Here is a 19,187-nt window from a genome sequence, read left to right as displayed (position 1 = left end):
GAGATAGGTATGGGTATAGCGACAAACAAAGGAACGATTCTCTATGGAGTAACTGCCTCGGACTTCTAAACATTGGGTGTGGTATTCAACACAATTAACTTTAGTGTTTTTGAATCTCAGCATTCATATCAGACTTTTTTTGTTCAAACTTAGGCATGGTAACCATCTCAGATCTCATGTGATTCACTTTGATATGCAAGTCCTTCAGTTCAAACAACTTAGCCTGTAGTTTAGACACTTCTCCTTCTAATCTATCCACCGTGATCTGAACCTTGGTGCATGTGTCTGCCATCACAGATCAGATCGGTGCGAGAGACAAGCTATCAATCTGTTCCGAAAATACTTTGATCTAGACCCATCTCCCTTGAGAACGAGCATAAGCAACAGGAATTCTAAAGTAAAACTCAACCTGCTCGCACGAACTCAAGCCATTAATAACACACAAATCAACGTCAGAGACACATGAATCTTACCAGTAGGGGGAGTTGAAGGAAATATGCCCTAGAGGCAATAATAAAGTTATTATTTATTTCCTTATTTCATGATAAATTTTTATTATTCATGCTAGAATTGTATTAACCGGAAACTTAGTACATGTGTCAATACATAGACAAAACATATTGTCGCTAGTATGCCTCTACTAGACTAGCTCGTTAATCAAAGATGGTTATCTTTCCTAACCATAGACATGTGTTGTCATTTGATGAACGGGATCACAACATCAGGAGAATGATGTGATTGACATGACCCATCCGTTAACTTAGCATTATGATCGTTTCAGTTTCATTGCTACTGCTCTCTTCATGACTTATACATGTACCTCAGACTATGAGATTATGCAACTCCCGAATACCGGAGGAACACTTTGTGTGGTACCAAACATCATAACGTAAATGGGTGATTATAAAAGTGCTCTACAGGTGTCTCCGAAGGTGTTTGTTGGGTTGGCATAGATCGAGATTAGGATTTGTCACTCCGTGTTTCAGAGAGGTATCTCTGGGCCCTCTCGGTAATACTCATCACTATAAGCCTTGCAAGCATTGTAAGTAATGAGTTAGTCGCGGAATGAAGTATTACGGAAACGAGTAAAGAGACTTGCTGGTAACAAGATTGAACTAGGTATGATGATATCGATGATTGAATCTCGGGCAAGTAATATACTGATGACAAAGGGAACAACGTATATTGTTATGCGGTTCGACCGATAAAGATCTTCGTAGAAAATGTAGGAACCAATATGAGCATCCAGGTTCCACTATTGGTTATTGACCGGAGATGTGTTTCGATCATGTCTACATAGTTCTCAAACCCGTAGGGTTCGCACGCTTAACGTTCGATGACAATCTGTATTATGAGTTATGTGATTTGATGACCGAAGTTTGTTCGGAGTCCTGGATGAGATCACGGATGTGACGAGGAGTCTCGAAATGGTCGAGACGTAAAGATCAATATATTAGAAGGCTATATTCGGACATCGGGAAGGTTCCGAGTGATTCGGGTATTTTTCGGAGTACCGGGGAGTTACGGGAATTCACCGGGAGAAGTAATGAGCCTTATTGGGACTTTAGTGGAGAGAGGGAAGAAGGGCCAGGAGGTGGCGCGCACCTCCCCCGTGCCCAAACCGAATTGGACAAGGGGTGGGGGTGCAGCCCCCCTTTCCTTCTCCCTCTCCCTCTCTTTCCTTCTCTCCTACTCCGAATAGGAAAGGGAATCCTACTAGGACTTGGGAGTCCTAGTAGGACTCCTTATGTTTGGCACTCCCCCTAGGCCGGCTGCCTCCTCCCTCCCTCCTTTATATACGGGGGAGGGGAGCACCCCAAGGACACACAAGTTGATCAAGTTGATCTTTTAGCCGTGTGTGGTGCCCCCCTCCACATATTTCCACCTCGGTCATATCGTCGTAGTGCTTATGCGAAGCCCTGCGCCGGTAACTTCATCATCACCGTCACTACGCCGTCGTGCTGACGGAACTCTCCCTCGGCCTCAGCTGGATCTAGAGTTCGAGGGATGTCACCGAGCTGAACGTGTGCAGATCGCGGAGGTGTCGTGCGTTCGGTACTTGATCGGTTGGATCGCGAAGACATTCGACTACATCAACCGTGTTACTTAACGCTTCCGCTTTCGGTCTACGAGGGTATGTGGACACACTCTGCCCCTCGTTGCTATGCATCACCTAGATAGATCTTACGTGATCGTAGGAAAATTTGAAATTACCGCGTTCCCCAACAGGAGTATCTCCAAGCAACCTTCTCAGACTCGTTGATTTGTGCCCGAATGATTTTCGTGCCACCGATTCCATTGCCATCTTGTACTCCATCTCTGCCGCGAATAGGGAGGGATAGGAGGGATTGTACGAGAACCAAAAACCTTGTCCTTTGTTGTTTTATTTTGCTGTCGGTATGCTGCCGCCGACGATCAATTGAGGCTCTAAGACCTTTGTGAGAATTGATTCGATGGAAATCCATGGATCTGCACTAAAATCAACAAGAACAAGCGATTTGGGGAAGAAATCAAGGCTTTCGATTAAGGAAATCACTCACAGATGCCCCGTCTTACAAGGGAGGTAGCTAGCTCTACTCTAGATATGGGAATAGTAAATTACAACTTAAGCCCTGTTTGATAGCTCTGCATTTTCTAAGTATTTTACAAATACTACAGTTTTTAGGATTGCCATGGTTTTAATTACTTTGAGCTGTTTGACAACCACTAAAAACTATGGTATTAATACTACAGTTTTTTCAATACTATGGTATTTTCTATATTTTAGAAAAAGAACCTCAGACCTCTTTTTTTTAAACTGAGCACGCTAAAAGAACGAGCTCGAGCGAACATGGACAGGTCAAGGAACAGCAGTATAGTGCGGTGCGAACTGCCATGGTTGATGGGGCGGAGCAAGTTGCCAGACTAGTCTCTTTCTATTGCGACAACTACCTCGATGGCAACACGGATGAAGGCCAAGTTGTTTCAGTAACGAGCAGCTTTGCCGCATGATCCACTGTCGGCACCGTCGTATTGTGGAGCTTTAGGTCGTGCCAGCATGCGCAGATCCTGGTGAACTCAACGCGGAAGAAAACCAAGCTGCTCCGGGCAACATGCCTCCTCCTATTTGTTACTTTGGAAGTGTAACACCGAGATTGTGCATGGTGCATTTAGTTTGCCATTCAGTTAGTGCATGATCGCACGTCTGTGATCTGTGCATGGTCGTTCATCAGTTAGCAGGTGTCTAGCTAGCTCAACGCACAGTTCAAAACAACTTCAAACGACTCTTGCCAAACAGGTCCACAATATTCTAAATACTTCAAAACACTCTGTTATGGTAAAACCATGATATTGTGCACCTACGAAAAAAATTACTTTAGTTTACAATACTTTGGTTTTTATAATACTTTGTTATAAAACTTGGCCTTAGAGTTTCCCGAATGGGGTTAAGCTATAAATAGCCGAACCAGAATTACGACGGTAAAACAACTAGCAGTAATAAACAGTGACTTGGTTTAAAGAGAAAGGTAACCGACGGCGAGGTCCATCAGAGACCTCCAATTCCACTTGTGAGTCATTGGTCGATCTGAACTGTACTTTAATTGAAACGTTCTCTTCAACAAATTTTTTCTCGAATACGCACAAGCATGCGTATCATTCATTAAAGGAGAGGAGGAAAGACTCCCCAAAGTCTTAATTACATGAGATATTTACATGCCGGTTTTCCGACACCACCCACACCCTCACGGCTCACTATCTCCTATGTTACTTCCTCTCACCCGGCTACCTCTACCCCATCCATCTCTCTTCCAGCGCCCTTTTGGAACAGCCCCGCCTTGTCCCACAATGTGGCCTCCTCCGTAATTCTTTGCCGTACTCTTGATAAGGAGGGCGTAGCTCCGTTGAATACAATGTCATTCCTATGCCTCCAGATCATCCACATTATCAAGAGGCATTTCACTCTCCTCGCTTTCCTGTTGTGCCTAGTAGATTCTTCTTGTCGGAGACACCAAGCCCTGGGTGTCTCTATGATTTGGGTCCTGAGAGCAACTCCAATGGGGCGACCCATTTTGTCCGCCCGCGTCCGTTTTTAGTCCACGGGCGACCCATTCCAGGCCCAATTTTGAGCCGTATTTGCGTCGGCGCGGACACGAGACTGACGCGCGCGCGCCTACTCCTCTCCCCGGGCCCGCTTGTTGGTGGCAGCCACCACCATTTCCCCCCATTTTCCCCAAAAACACTCTCGCCCGCGCGCGCCCCCGCCCCCAACCAGCCATGGAGGACGACATCGACCTCGACCTCGACGTCGGCGCCGGCCTCGCCTCCCTTGCCTCGTCCGGTGCCGTCGCCCCCTCCGGGAAAGGCAAGCCTCGTGCCCCGCGCAAGACCGCCGCGGCGGCCAAGCCGAAGAAGGCGCTGACGCCCGGACAACGAGCAAGGGAGTCGACCAAGAGGAAGGGCTGGAGGCACGCCTCGGATGCGAGGGATGAGGCCGCTGCGCAGGCCGCCGCTGTCGCCACGCCGCAGTAGGAGTTCACCAACGCCCGCGTCGCCACGGCAACGAGGAAGGCACTCTACATGCTTGGGGTAAACCCTAGCCAGCACGGCCTCGTCCAAGCCACCGTTACCGCTGCCAGCACCGGCTCGTCGGCGTTTCCTTGGATGGTGATGCCGGACTCACCCCGCGCATCGGCTTGCAACCCGGTCCCCGGCTTCCACGTTTACCCGCAGGCCTCCTGTTGGGGAACGTAGTAATTTCAAAAAATTTCCTACGCACACGCAAGATCATGGTGATGCATAGCAACGAGAGGGGAGAGTGTTGTCCACGTACCCTCGTAGACCGTAAGCGGAAGCGTTATGACAACGCGGTTGATGTAGTCGTACATCTTCACGATCCGACCGATCCAAGCACCGAACGTACGGCACCTCCGAGTTCAGCACACGTTCAACTCGATGATGATCCCTGGACTCCGATCCAGCAGGGTGTCGGGGATGAGTTCCGTCAGCACGACGGCGTGGTGACGATGATGATGTTCTACCGACGCAGGGCTTCGCCTAAGCACCGCAACAATATGACCGAGGTGGAATACGGCGGAGGGGGGCACCGCACACGGCTAAGGAACGATCACGAAGATCAACTTGTGTGTCATGGGATGCCCCCCTGCCCCCTGTATATAAAGGAGCAAGGGGGAGGGGGCGGCCGGCCAAGGGAGGGTGCGCCAGGGAGGAGTCCTACTCCCACCGGGAGTAGGACTCCCTCCTTTCCTAGTTCAACTAGGAGAGGGGAAGGAAGGGAAGTAGAAGGAGAAGGAAGGAGAGGGAGGAAAAGGAGGAAAGGGGGCCCGGCCCCCTAGTCCAATTCGGTTTGGGCTAAGGGGGGCATGCGCCCTGCCTCCTCTCTTCCACCACTTGGCCCATGAGGCCCATTGCTTCTTCCTCGTATTCCCGTAACTCCCGGGTACCCCTGAAAATACCCGAATCACTCGGAACCTTTCCGAACTCCAAATATAGTCATCCAATATATCGATCTTTACGTCTTGACCATTTCGAGACTCCTCGTCATGTCCCCGATCTCATCCGAGACTCCTAACTCCTTCGGTACATCAAAACTCATAAACTCATAATATAACTGTCATCGAAACCTTAAGCGTGCGGACCCTACGGGTTCGAGAACAATGTATACATGACCGAGACACGTCCCCGATCAATAACCAATAGCGGAACCTGGATGATCATATTGGCTCCCACATATTCTACGAAGATCTTTATCGGTCAGACCGCATAACAACATAGGTTGTTCCCTTTGTCATCGACATGTTACTTGCCCGAGATTCGATCATCGGTATCTCAATACCTAGTTCAATCTCGTTACCGGCAAGTCTCTTTACTCGTTCCATAATACACCATCCCGCAACTAACTCATTAGTTGCAATGCTTGCAAGGCTTAAGTGATGTGTATTACCGAGAGGGCCCAGAGATACCTCTCCAACAATCGGAGTGACAAATCCTAATCTCGAAATACGCCAACCCAACATGTACCTTTGGAGACACCTGTAGAGCTCCTTTATAATCACCCAATTACGTTGTGACGTTTGGTAGCACACAAAGTATTCCTACGATAAACGGGAGTTGCGTAATCTCATAGTCATAGAAACATGTATAAGTCATGAAGAAAGCAATAGCAACATACTAAACGATCAAGTGCTAAGCTAACGGAATGGGTCATGTCAATCACACCATTCTCCTAATGATGTGATCCCGTTAATGAAATGACAACACATGTCTATGGTTAGGAAACATAACCATCTTTGATTAATGAGCTAGTCAAGTAGAGGCATACTAGTGACGTTATGTTTGTCTATGTATTCATACATGTATCATGTTTCCGGTTAATACAATTCTAGCATGAATAATAAACATTTATCATGATATAAGGAAACAAATAATAACTTTATTATTGCCTCTAGGGCATATACTTCACCTCCCGCCTCTCCGGGGAGTGCTCACCCCGCGCATCAGCTTGCAACCCGGTCGCGCCTTCCACGCCCGCGCCCGCGCCCGCACCCGCGCCCGCGCCCCCGCCCGTGCCCATCAACCTCAACGCCACCCCGGTAGTTGGTGGCTCGTCGTCCGGCGGCACGAGGAAACGCGCGCGACAGGCGCCGGCCGGCAGTTTCCTGGACGCCCGTAACCTGTTCGAGGAAATGCCATCCACCATCGACGAGGACTACATGCAACACCTCATCTTCGAGGGTGGTGCGCCGGGCACTGGCTACGATCCCGAGGAGACGCAAAGCCAGGACGGCCGCGGGGCGTTCACGCCGGCCGCTGGCTATGATCCTGGTCGGGCGGCCTTCATGCGTGATCAGGTCGACATCGACCTGGACGGCTTCCCCCTCGACCACGAGTTCCCGGACGACTATGGGCTAGAGGAAGAGGACGAGTGCGACATTGAAGTGGAGCCTTTGTTCGAGGATGAGCTCGCCAACCAAACCGCCGGTCCTAAGCCGAAGCGCAAGAGCAAGCGCATGAAGGCGTACACAGCTGCCGAGGACAAGCTTCTTTGCGAGTGTTGGCGAGACACTGGACAAGACCCAAAGACGGGCGCCGAGCAAAAGCATTCAACCTTTTGGACTCGTGTGCACCGCGAGTTTCATGAGCGCAAGAAGTTTCCATCCAGAAGCAGCACAACGGCGTGGTGGTGGTGGAGGAGCGTGGCAATCCTGCAGGGCTTCGCCAAGCACCGCGGGAGAGGAGGAGTACTTGTGAGAGGGGGAGGGCTGCGCCAGAACTTCGTCTTAAGCTCCCATGCGTCTCCCCACTATATATAGGGGTGGAGGGGCTGGTTTCTTGCCCTCCAAGTCCATTGGGGCGTTGGCCAAGGTGGGAGGAAAGAAATCCCATCATTTCCTTCCCCACCGATTGTTATCCTCCCTTTTTAGGGATCTTGATCTTATCCCTTCGGGATATGATCTTATTCCTTCTAAGGGGGGATCTTGGTGCGCCTTGACCAGGGGTGTGGGGCCTTGCCCCCACTACCCACGTTCATGTGGGTCCCCCCATGCAGGTGGGCCCCACTCCGGAACCATCTAGAACCTTCCCGGTACAATACCGAAAAATCCCGAACATTTTCCGGTGGCCAAAATAGGACTTCCCATATATAAATCTTTACCTCCGGACCATTCCGGAACTCCTCGTGACGTCCGGGATCTCATCCGGGACTCCGAACAACATTCGGTAACCACATACAAACTTCCTTTATAACCCTAGCATCATCGAACCTTAAGTGTGTAGACCCTACGGGTTCGGGAGACATGCAGACATGACCGAGACGTTCTCCGGTCAATAACCAACAGCGGGATCTGGATACCCATGATGGCTCCCACATGTTCCACGATGATCTCATCGGATGAACCACGATGTCAAGGACTTAATCAATCTCGTATTCAATTCCCTTTGTCTATCGGTATGTTACTTGCCCGAGATTCGATCGTCGGTATACCGATACCTTGTTCAATCTCGTTACCGGCAAGTCACTTTACTCGTTCCGTAACACATCATCCCGTGATCAACTCCTTGGTCACATTGCGCATATGATGATGTCCTACCGAGTGGGCCCAGAGATACCTCTCCGTTTACACGGAGTGACAAATCCCAGTCTCGATCCGCATAAAACAATAGATACTTTCGGAGATACCTGTAGTGCACCTTTATAGTCACCCAGTTACGTTGTGACGTTTGATACACCCAAAGCACTCCTACGGTATCCAGGAGTTACACGCTCTCATGGTCGAAGGAAGAGATACTTGACATTGGCAAAGCTCTAGCAAATGAACTACACGATCTTTTGTGCTAGTCTTATGATTGGGTCTTGTCCATCACATCATTCTCCTAATGATGTGATCCCGTTATCAACGACATCCAATGTCCATAGCCAGGAAACCATGACTATCTGTTGATCACAACGAGCTAGTCAACTAGAGGCTCACTAGGGACATATTGTGGTCTATGTATTCACACGTGTATTACGATTTCCGGATAATACAGTTATAGCATGAATAAAAGACAATTATCATGAACAAGGAAATATAATAATAATACTTTTATTATTGCCTCTAGGGCATATTTCCAACAGTCTCCCACTTGCACTAGAGTCAATAATCTAGTTCACATCGCCATGTGATTAACACTCACAGGTCACATCGCCATGTGACTAACACCCAAGAGTTTACTAGAATCAGTAGTCTAGTTCACATCACTATGTGATTAATACTCAATGAGTTTTAGGTTTGATCATGTTGCTTGTGAGAGAGGTTTTAGTCAACGGGTCCGAACCTTTCAGATCCGTGTGTATTTTACAAATCTCTATGTCATCTCCTAGATGTAGCTACCACGCTCTATTTGGAGCTAATCCAAATAACTGTTCTACTTGGAGCTATTCTAAATTGTTGCTCCATTATATGTATCCGGTATCTCTACTCAGAGCTATCCGGATAGGTGTCAAGCTTGCATCGACGTAACCCTTTACGACGAACTCTTTTACCACCTCCATAATCGAGAAAAATTCCTTAGTCCACTAATTTCTAAGGATAACTTTGACCGCTGTCCTGTGATCCATTCTTGGATCACTCTTGTACCCCTTGACTGACTCATGGCAAGGCACACTTCAGGTGCGGTACTCAGCATGGCATACTGTAGAGCCTACGTCTAAAGTATAGGGGACGACCTTCGTCCTTTCTCTCTTTTCTGCCGTGGTCGAGCTTTAAGTCCTAACTTCGTACCTTACAACTCAGGCAAGAACTCCTTCTTTGACTGGTCCATCTTGAACACCTTCAAGATCATGTCAAGGTATGTGCTCATTTGAAAGTATTATTAAGCATTTTGATATATCCTTATAGATCTTGATGCTCAATGTTCAAGTAGCTTAATCCAGGCTTTTCATTGAAAAACACTTTCAAAATAACCCTATATGCTTTCCAGAAATTCTACGTCATTTCTGATCAACAATATGTCAAGAACATATACTCATCAGAAATTCTATAGTGCTCCCACTCACTTCTTTGGAAATACAAGTTTCTCGTAAACTTTGTACAAACCCAAAATCTTTGATCATCATCAAAGCACACATTCCAACTCCGAGATGCTCACTCCAGTCCTTAGAAGGATTGCTGGACCTTTGCTACTTATTAGCATCTTTTGGGATTGACAAAACCTTCCGGTTGTATCACATACAACCTTTCCTTAAGTATAACGTCGAGGAAACAATGTTTTGACATCCTATCTGCAAGATTTCATCAATCATGCAGTAACTGCTAATCCAATTCCAACAGACTCTTAGCATCGCTACGAGTGAGAAAACCTCACCGTAATCAACTCCTTGAACTTGTCGGAAAATATCTTAACGACAAGTCGAGCTTTCTTAATGGTAATTCTTACCATCATTGTCTGTCTTCCTTTTAAAATCCATCCGTACCCAATGGCCTTACGACCATCAAGTATTTCTTCCAAAGTCATGGATCCGTTCTCGGATTTTATGGCCTCGAGCCATTTATCGGAATCCGGGCCCACCATTGCTTCTCCATAGCTCGTAGGTTCATTGTTGTCCAGCAACATGACTTCCAAGACAGGATTACGTACCACTCTGATGTAGTACGTATCCTTGTCATCCCGCGAGGTTTGGTAGTGACTTGATCCGAAGTTTCATGATCAACATCACAAGCTTCCACTTCAATTGGTGTAGGTGCCACAGGAACAACTTCCTGTGCCCTGCCACACACTAGTTGAAGAGACGGTTCAATAACCTCATCAAGTTTCCACCATCCTCCCACTCAATTCTTTCGAGAGAAACTTTTCCTCGAGAAGGGACCCGATTCAAGAAACAATCCATATTGCTTTCGGATCTGAATTAGGAGGTATACCCAACTGTTTTGGGTTTCCTATGAAGATGCATTTTATCCGCTTTGGGTTCGAGCTTATCAACCTGAAACTTTTTCATATAAGCGTCGCAGCCCCAAACTTTTAAGAAACGACAATTTAGGTTTCTCTAAACCATAATTCATACGGTGTCATCTCAACGGAATTACGTGGTGCCCTATTTAAAGTGAATGTGGTTGTCTCTAATGCCTAACCCATGAACGATAGTGGTAATTCGATAAGAGACATCATGGTACGCACCATATCCAATAGGGTGCAACTATGATGTTCGGACACACCATCACACTATGGTGTTCCAGGCGGTATTAATTATGAAACAATTTCCACAATGTCTTAATTGTGTGCCAAAACTCGTAACTCAGATATTCATCTCTATGATCGTATCATAGACATTTTATCCTCTTGTCACAATGATCTTCTACTTCACTCTGAAATTACTTGAACCATTCAATAATTCAGAGTTGTGTTTCATCAAGTAAATATTCTCAACATCTACTCGAATCATCTGTGAAGTAAGAACATAACGATATTCACTGCATGCCTCAACATTTATTGGACTGCACACATCAAAATGTGTTACTTCCAACAAGTTGCTATCTTGTTCCATCTTATTGAAACCGAGGCTTTTCAGTCATCTTGCCTATGTGGTATGATTTGCATATCTCAAGTGATTCAAAATCAAGTGAGTCCGAACGGTCCATTTGCATGGAGTTTCTTCATGCATATACACCAATAGACATGGTTCGCATGTCTCAAACTTTTCAAAAACGAGTGAGTCCAAAGATCCATCAACATGGAGCTTCTTCATGCGTTTTATACCATTATGACTTACATGGCAGTGCCACAAGTAAGTGGTACTATCATTACTATCTTATATCTTTTGGCATGAAAATGTGTATCACTACGATCGAGATTCAATAAACCATTCATTTTAGGTGCAAGACCATTGAAGGTATTATTCAAATAAATAGAGTAACCATTATTCTCTTTAAATGAATAACCGTATTGCGGTAGACATAATCCAATCATGTCTATGCTCAACGCAAACACCAAATCTCGATGGTAGAGGGAGCGTGTGATGCTTGATCATATCAACATTGGAAACACTTCCAACACATATCGTCAGCTCACCTTTAGCTAGTCTCCGTTTATGCCGTAGCTTTTATTTCGAGTTACTAACACTTAGCAACCGAACCGGTATCTTATACCCTGGTGCTACTAGGAGTACTAGTAAAGTACACATTAACATAATGTATATCCAATATACTTCTATCGACCTTGCCAGCCTTCTCATCTACCAAGTATCTAGGGTAATTCTGCTCTAGTGACTGTTCCCCTTATTACAGAAGCACTTAGTCTCGGGTTTGGGTTCAACCTTGGGTTTCTTCACTGGAGCAGCAGCTGATTTGCCGTTTCATGAAGTATCCCTTCTTGCCCTTGCCCTTCTTGAAACTAGTGGTTTCACCAACCATCAACAATTGATGCTCCTTCTTGATTTCTACTTTCGCGGTGTCAAACATCGTGAATACCTCAAGGATCATCTTATTTATCCCTGATATGTTATAGTTCATCACGAAGCTCTAGCAGCTCGGTGGCAATGACTTTGGAGAAACATCACTATCTCATTTGGAAGATCAACTCCCACTCAATTCAAGTGATTGTTGCACTCAGACAATCTGAGCACAAGCTCAACGATTGAGATTTTCTCCCTTAGTTTGCAGGCTAAGAGAATCGTCGGAGGTCTTATACCTCTTGACGTGAGCACGAGCCTAAAATCCCAATTTCAGCCCTCGAAACATCTCATATGTTTCGCGATGTTTCGAAAACGTCTTTGGTGCCTCTACTTAAACCATTTAACTGAACTATCACGTAGTTATCAAAACGTGTATGTTCGATGTTCGAAACATCCACAAACGACGTTTGGGGTTCAGCACACTGAGCAGTGCATTAAGGACATAAGCTTTCTACTGTTCGCATAATAGCTACTATCAACTTTCAACTATATTTTCTCTAGGAACATATCTAAAACAGTAGAACTAAAGCGCGAGCTACGACATAATTTGCAAAAGGTCTTTTGACTATGTTCAGGATAATTAAGTTCATCTTATGAACTCCCACTCAGATAGACATCCCTCTGGTCATCTAAGTGATTACATGATCCGAGTCAACTAGGCCATGTCCGATCATCACGTGAGACGGACTAGTCATCGTCGGTGAACATCTTCATGTTGATCGTATCTACTATACGACTCATGCTCGACCTTTCGGTCTCCGTGTTCCGAGGCCATGTCTGCACATGCTAGGCTCGTCAAGTTAACCCTAAGTGTTTTCGCTGTGTAAAACTGTCTTACACCCGTTGTATGTGAACGTAAGAATCCATCACACCCGATCATCACGTGGTGCTTAGAAGCGACGAACTGTAGCAACGGTGCACAGTTAGGAGAGAACACTTCTTGAAATTTGTGTAAGGGATCATCTTATTTACTACCGTCGTCCTAAGTAAACAAGATGCATAAACATAATAAACATCACATGCAATTATATAGTAGTGACATGATATGGCCAATATCATATAGCTCCATTGATCTCCATCTTCGGGGCTCCATGATCATCATCGTTACCGGCATGACACCATGATCTCCATCATCATGATCTCCATCATCGTGTCTCCATGAAGTCGTCTCGCCAACTTATTACTTCTGCTACTATGGCTACCGGTTAGCAATAAAGTAAAGTAATTACATGGCGTTGTTCAATGACACGCAGGTCATACAATAAATAAAGACAACTCCTAAGGCTCCTGCCGGTTGTCATACTCATCGACATGCAAGTCGTGAATCCTATTACAAGAACATGATCAATCTCGTACATCACATATCATTCATCACATTCTTGTTGGCCATATCACATCACATAGCATACCCTGCAAAAACAAGTTAGACGTCCTCTAATTGTTGTTGCATGTTTTACGTGGCTGCTATGGGTTTCTAGCAAGAACGTTTCTTACCTACGCAACACCACAACGTGATATGCCAATTGCTATTTACCCTTCATAAGGACCCTTTTATCGAATCCGTTCTGACTAAAGTGGGAGAGACTGGCACCCGCTAGCCACCTTATGCACCAAGTGCATGTCAATCGGTGGAACCTGTCTCACGTAAGAGTACGTGTAAGGTCGGTCCGGGCCGCTTCATCCCACAATACCGTCGAAACAAGATTGGACTAGTAACGGTAAGCATATTGAACAAAATCAACACCCACAACTACTTTGTGTTCTACTCGTGCAAAGAATCTACGCAATAGACCTAGCTCATGATGCCACTGTTGGGGAACGTAGCAGAAATTCAAAATTTTCCTACGTGTCACCAAGATCTATCTATGGAGAAACCAGCTACGAGTAGAAGGAGAGTGCATCTACATACCCTTGTAGATCGCTAAGCGGAAGCGTTCAAGTGAACGGGGTTGATGAAGTCGTACTCGTCGTGATTCAAATCACCGATGATCAAGTGCCGAACGCACGGCACCTCCGCGTTCAACACACGTACAGCCCGGTGACGTATCCCACGCCTTGATCCAGCAAGGAGAGAGGGAGAGGTTGAGGAAGACTCCATCCAGAAGCAGCACAACGGCGTGGTGGTGGTGGAGGAGCGTGGCAATCCTGCAGGGCTTCGCCAAGCACCGCGGGAGAGGAGGAGTACTTGTGAGAGGGGGAGGGCTGCGCCAGAACTTCGTCTTAAGCTCCCATGCGTCTCCCCACTATATATAGGGGTGGAGGGGCTGGTTTCTTGCCCTCCAAGTCCATTGGGGCGTTGGCCAAGGTGGGAGGAAAGAAATCCCATCATTTCCTTCCCCACCGATTGTTATCCTCCCTTTTTAGGGATCTTGATCTTATCCCTTCGGGATATGATCTTATTCCTTCTAAGGGGGGATCTTGGTGCGCCTTGACCAGGGGTGTGGGGCCTTGCCCCCACTACCCACGTCCATGTGGGTCCCCCCATGCAGGTGGGCCCCACTCCGGAACCATCTAGAACCTTCCCGGTACAATACCGAAAAATCCCGAACATTTTCCGGTGGCCAAAATAGGACTTCCCATATATAAATCTTTACCTCCGGACCATTCCGGAACTCCTCGTGACGTCCGGGATCTCATCCGGGACTCCAAACAACATTCGGTAACCACATACAAACTTCCTTTATAACCCTAGCATCATCGAACCTTAAGTGTGTAGACCCTACGGGTTCGGGAGACATGCAGACATGACCGAGACGTTCTCCGGTCAATAACCAACAGCGGGATCTGGATACCCATGATGGCTCCCACATGTTCCACGATGATCTCATCGGATGAACCACGATGTCAAGGACTTAATCAATCCCGTATTCAATTCCCTTTGTCTATCGGTATGTTACTTGCCCGAGATTCGATCGTCGGTATACCGATACCTTGTTCAATCTCGTTACCGGCAAGTCACTTTACTCGTTCCGTAACACATCATCCCGTGATCAACTCCTTGGTCACATTGCGCATATGATGATGTCCTACCGAGTGGGCCCAGAGATACCTCTCCGTTTACACGGAGTGACAAATCCTAGTCTCGATCCGCATAAAACAATAGATACTTTCGGAGATACCTGTAGTGCACCTTTATAGTCACCCAGTTACGTTGTGACGTTTGATACACCCAAAGCACTCCTACGGTATCCAGGAGTTACACGATCTCATGGTCAAAGGAAGAGATACTTGACATTGGCAAAGCTCTAGCATACGAACTACACGATCTTTGTGCTAGGCTTAGGATTGGGTCTTGTCCATCACATCATTCTCCTAATGATGTGATCCCGTTATCAACGACATCCAATGTCCATAGCCAGGAAACCATGACTATCTGTTGATCACAACGAGCTAGTCAACTAGAGGCTCACTAGGGACATATTGTGGTCTATGTATTCACACGTGTATTACGATTTCCGGATAATACAGTTATAGCATGAATAAAAGACAATTATCATGAACAAGGAAATATAATAATAACACTTCTATTATTGCCTCTAGGGCATATTTCCAACAGTCTCCCACTTGCACTAGAGTCAATAATCTAGTTCACATCGCCATGTGATTAACACTCACAGGTCACATCGCCATGTGACTAATACCCAAGAGTTTTAGGTTTGATCATGTTGCTTGTGAGAGAGGTTTTAGTCAACGGGTCCGAACCTTTCAGATCCGTGTGTGCTTTACAAATCTCTATGTCATCTCCTAGATGTAGCTACCACGCTCTATTTGGAGCTAATCCAAATAACTGTTCTACTTGGAGCTATTCTAAATTGTTGCTCCATTATATGTATCCGGTATCTCTACTCAGAGCTATTCGGATAGGTGTCAAGCTTGCATCGACGTAACCCTTTACGACGAACTCTTTTACCACCTCCATAATCGAGAAAAATTCCTTAGTCCACTAATTTCTAAGGATAACTTTGACCGCTGTCCTGTGATCCATTCTTGGATCACTCTTGTACCCCTTGACTGACTCATGGCAAGGCACACTTCAGGTGCGGTACACAGCATAGCATACTGAAGAGCCTACGTCTTAAGCATAGGGGACGACCTTCGTCCTTTCTCTCTATTCTGCCGTGGTCGAGCTTTAAGTCTTAACTTCGTACCTTACAACTCAGGCAAGAACTCCTTCTTTGACTGGTCCATCTTGAACACCTTCAAGATCATGTCAAGGTATGTGCTCATTTGAAAGTATTATTAAGCATTTTGATCTATCCTTATAGATCTTGATGCTCAATGTTCAAGTAGCTTAATCCAGGCTTTCCATTGAAAAACACTTTCAAAATAACCCTATATGCTTTCCAGAAATTCTACGTCATTTCTGATCAACAATATGTCAACAACATATACTCATCAGAAATTCTATAGTGCTCCCACTCACTTCTTTGGAAATACAAGTTTCTCACAAACTTTGTACAAACCCAAAAATTTTTGATCATCATCAAAGCATACATTCCAACTCCGAGATGCTCACTCCAGTCCTTAGAAGGATTGCTGGAGCTTTGCATACTTATTAGCATCTTTCGGGATTGACAAAACCTTCCGGTTGTATCACATACAACATTTCCTCATTAAAATCGTCGAGGAAACAATGTTTTGACATCCTATCTGCAAGATTTCATAAATAATGCAGTAATCGCTAATATAATTCCAACAGACTCTTAGCATCGCAACGAGTGAGAAAATCTCATCGTAGTCAACTCCTTGAACTTGTCGGAAAACATCTTAACGACAAGTCGAGCTTTCTTAATGGTGACATTTACCATCATTGTCCGTCTTCCTTTTGAAATCCATCTATACTCATTAGCCTTACGACCATCGAGCCGTTCTGCCAAAGTCTACACTTTGTTTTCATACATGGATCCTTTCTCGGATTTTATGGCCTCAAGCCATTTATCGGAATCCGGGCCCACCATCGCTTCTCCATAGCTCGTAGATTCATTGTTGTCTAGCAACATGACCTTCAAGACAGGATTACGTACCACTCTGAAGTAGTACGCATCCTTGTCATCCTACAAGGTTTGGGAGTGACTTGATCCGAAGTTTCATGATCAATATCATAAGCTTCCACTTCAATTGGTGTAGGTGCCACAGGAACAACTCCCTGTGCCCTGTCACACACTAGTTGAAGAGACGGTTCAATAACCTCATCAAGTCTCCACCATCCTCCCACTCAATTCTTTCGAGAGAAACTTTTCCTCGAGAAAGGACCCGATTCTAGAAACAATCCATATTGCTTTCGGATCTGAATTAGGAGGTATACCCAACTATTTTGGGTTTCCTATGAAGATGCATTTTATCCGCTTTGGGTTCGAGCTTATCAACCTGAAACTTTTTCATATAAATGTCGCAGCCCCAAACTTTTAAGAAACGACAACTTAGGTTTCTCTAAACCATAATTCATACGGTGTCATCTCATCGGAATTATGTGGTGCCCTATTTAAAGTGAATGTGGTTGTCTCTAATGCCTAACCCATGAACGATAGTGGTAATTCGATAAGAGACATCATGGTACGCACCATATCCAATAGGGTGCAACTATGATGTTCGGACACACCATCACATTATGGTGTTCCAGGCGGTATTAATTGCGAAACAATTTCCACAATGTCTTAATTGTGTGCCAAAACTCGTAACTCAGATATTCATCTCTATGATCATATCATAGACATTTTATCCTCTTGTCACAATGATCTGCTACTTCACTCTGAAATTACTTGAACCATTCAATAATTCAGACTTGTGTTTCATCAAGTAAATATACTCAACATTTACTCGAATCATCTGTGAAGTAAGAACATAATGATATTCACTGCATGCCTCAGCACTCATTCGACTGCACACATCAAAATGTGTTACTTCCAACAAGTTGCTATCTTGTTCCATCTTACTGAAAATGAGGCTTTTCAGTCATCTTGCCCATGTGGTATGATTTGCATATCTCAAGTGATTCAAAATCAAGTGAGTCCGAACGATCCATTTGCATGGAGTTTCTTCATGCATATACACCAATAGACATGGTTCGCATGTCTCAAACTTTTCAAAAGCGAGTGAGTCCAAAGATCCATCAACATGGAGCTTCTTCATGCGTTTTATACCATTATGACTTACATGGCAGTGCCACAAGTAAGTGGTACTATCATTACTATCTTATATCTTTTGGCATGAAAATGAGTATCACTACGACCGAGATTCAATAAACCATTCCTTTAGGTGCAAGACCATTGAAGGTATTATTCAAAAATAGAGTAACCATTATTCTCCTTAAATGAATAACCGTATTGCGATAGACATAATCCAATCATGTCTATGCTCAACGCAAACACCAATCTCGGTGGTAGAGGGAGCGTGCGATGCTTGATCATATCAACCTTGGAAACACTTCCAACATATATCGTCAGCTCACCTTTAGCTAGTCTCCGTTTATTCCGTAGCTTTTATTTCGAGTTACTAACACTTAGCAACCGAACCGGTATCCAATACCCTGGTGCTACTAGGAGTACTAGTAAAGTACACATTAACATAATGTATATCCAATATACTTCTATCGACCTTGCCAGCCTTCTCATCTACCAAGTATCTAGGGTAATGCTGCTCCAGTGGTTGTTCCCCTTATTACAGAAGCACTTAGTCTCGGGTTTGGGTTCAACCTTGGGTTTCCTCACTAGAGCAGCAGCTGAATTGCCGTTTCATGAAGTATCCCTTTGTTCCCTTGCCCTTCTTGAAACTAGTGGTTTCACCAACCATCAACAATTGATGCTCCTTCTTGATTTCTACTTTCGCGGTGTCAAACAACGCGAATATTTCAAGGATCATCATATCTATCCCTGATATGTTATAGTTCATCACAGAGCTCTAGCAGCTTGGTGGTAATGACTTCGGAGAAACTATCACTATTTCATCTGGAGGATCAACTCCCACTCGATTCAAGTGATTGTTGTACTCAGACAATCTGAGCACAAGCTCAACAATTGAGCTTCTCTCCTTAGTTTGCAGGCTAAGAAAATCGTCGGAGGTCTTATACCTCTTGACGTGGGCACGAGCCTGAAATCCTAATTTCAGCCCTCGAAACATCTCATATGTTCTCCGGTCAATAACCAACAGCGGGATCTGGATACCCATGTTGGCTCCCACATGTTCCACGATGATCTCATCGGATGAACCACGATGTCAAGGACTCAATCGATCCCGTATACAATTCCCTTTGTCTATCGGTATG

This window comes from Triticum dicoccoides, chromosome 7B, assembly GCF_002162155.2.
Source record: "Triticum dicoccoides isolate Atlit2015 ecotype Zavitan chromosome 7B, WEW_v2.0, whole genome shotgun sequence".
In the NCBI taxonomy this organism is placed as follows: domain Eukaryota; kingdom Viridiplantae; phylum Streptophyta; class Magnoliopsida; order Poales; family Poaceae; genus Triticum; species Triticum dicoccoides.
Note: the sequence above shows the minus strand (reverse complement) of the source record.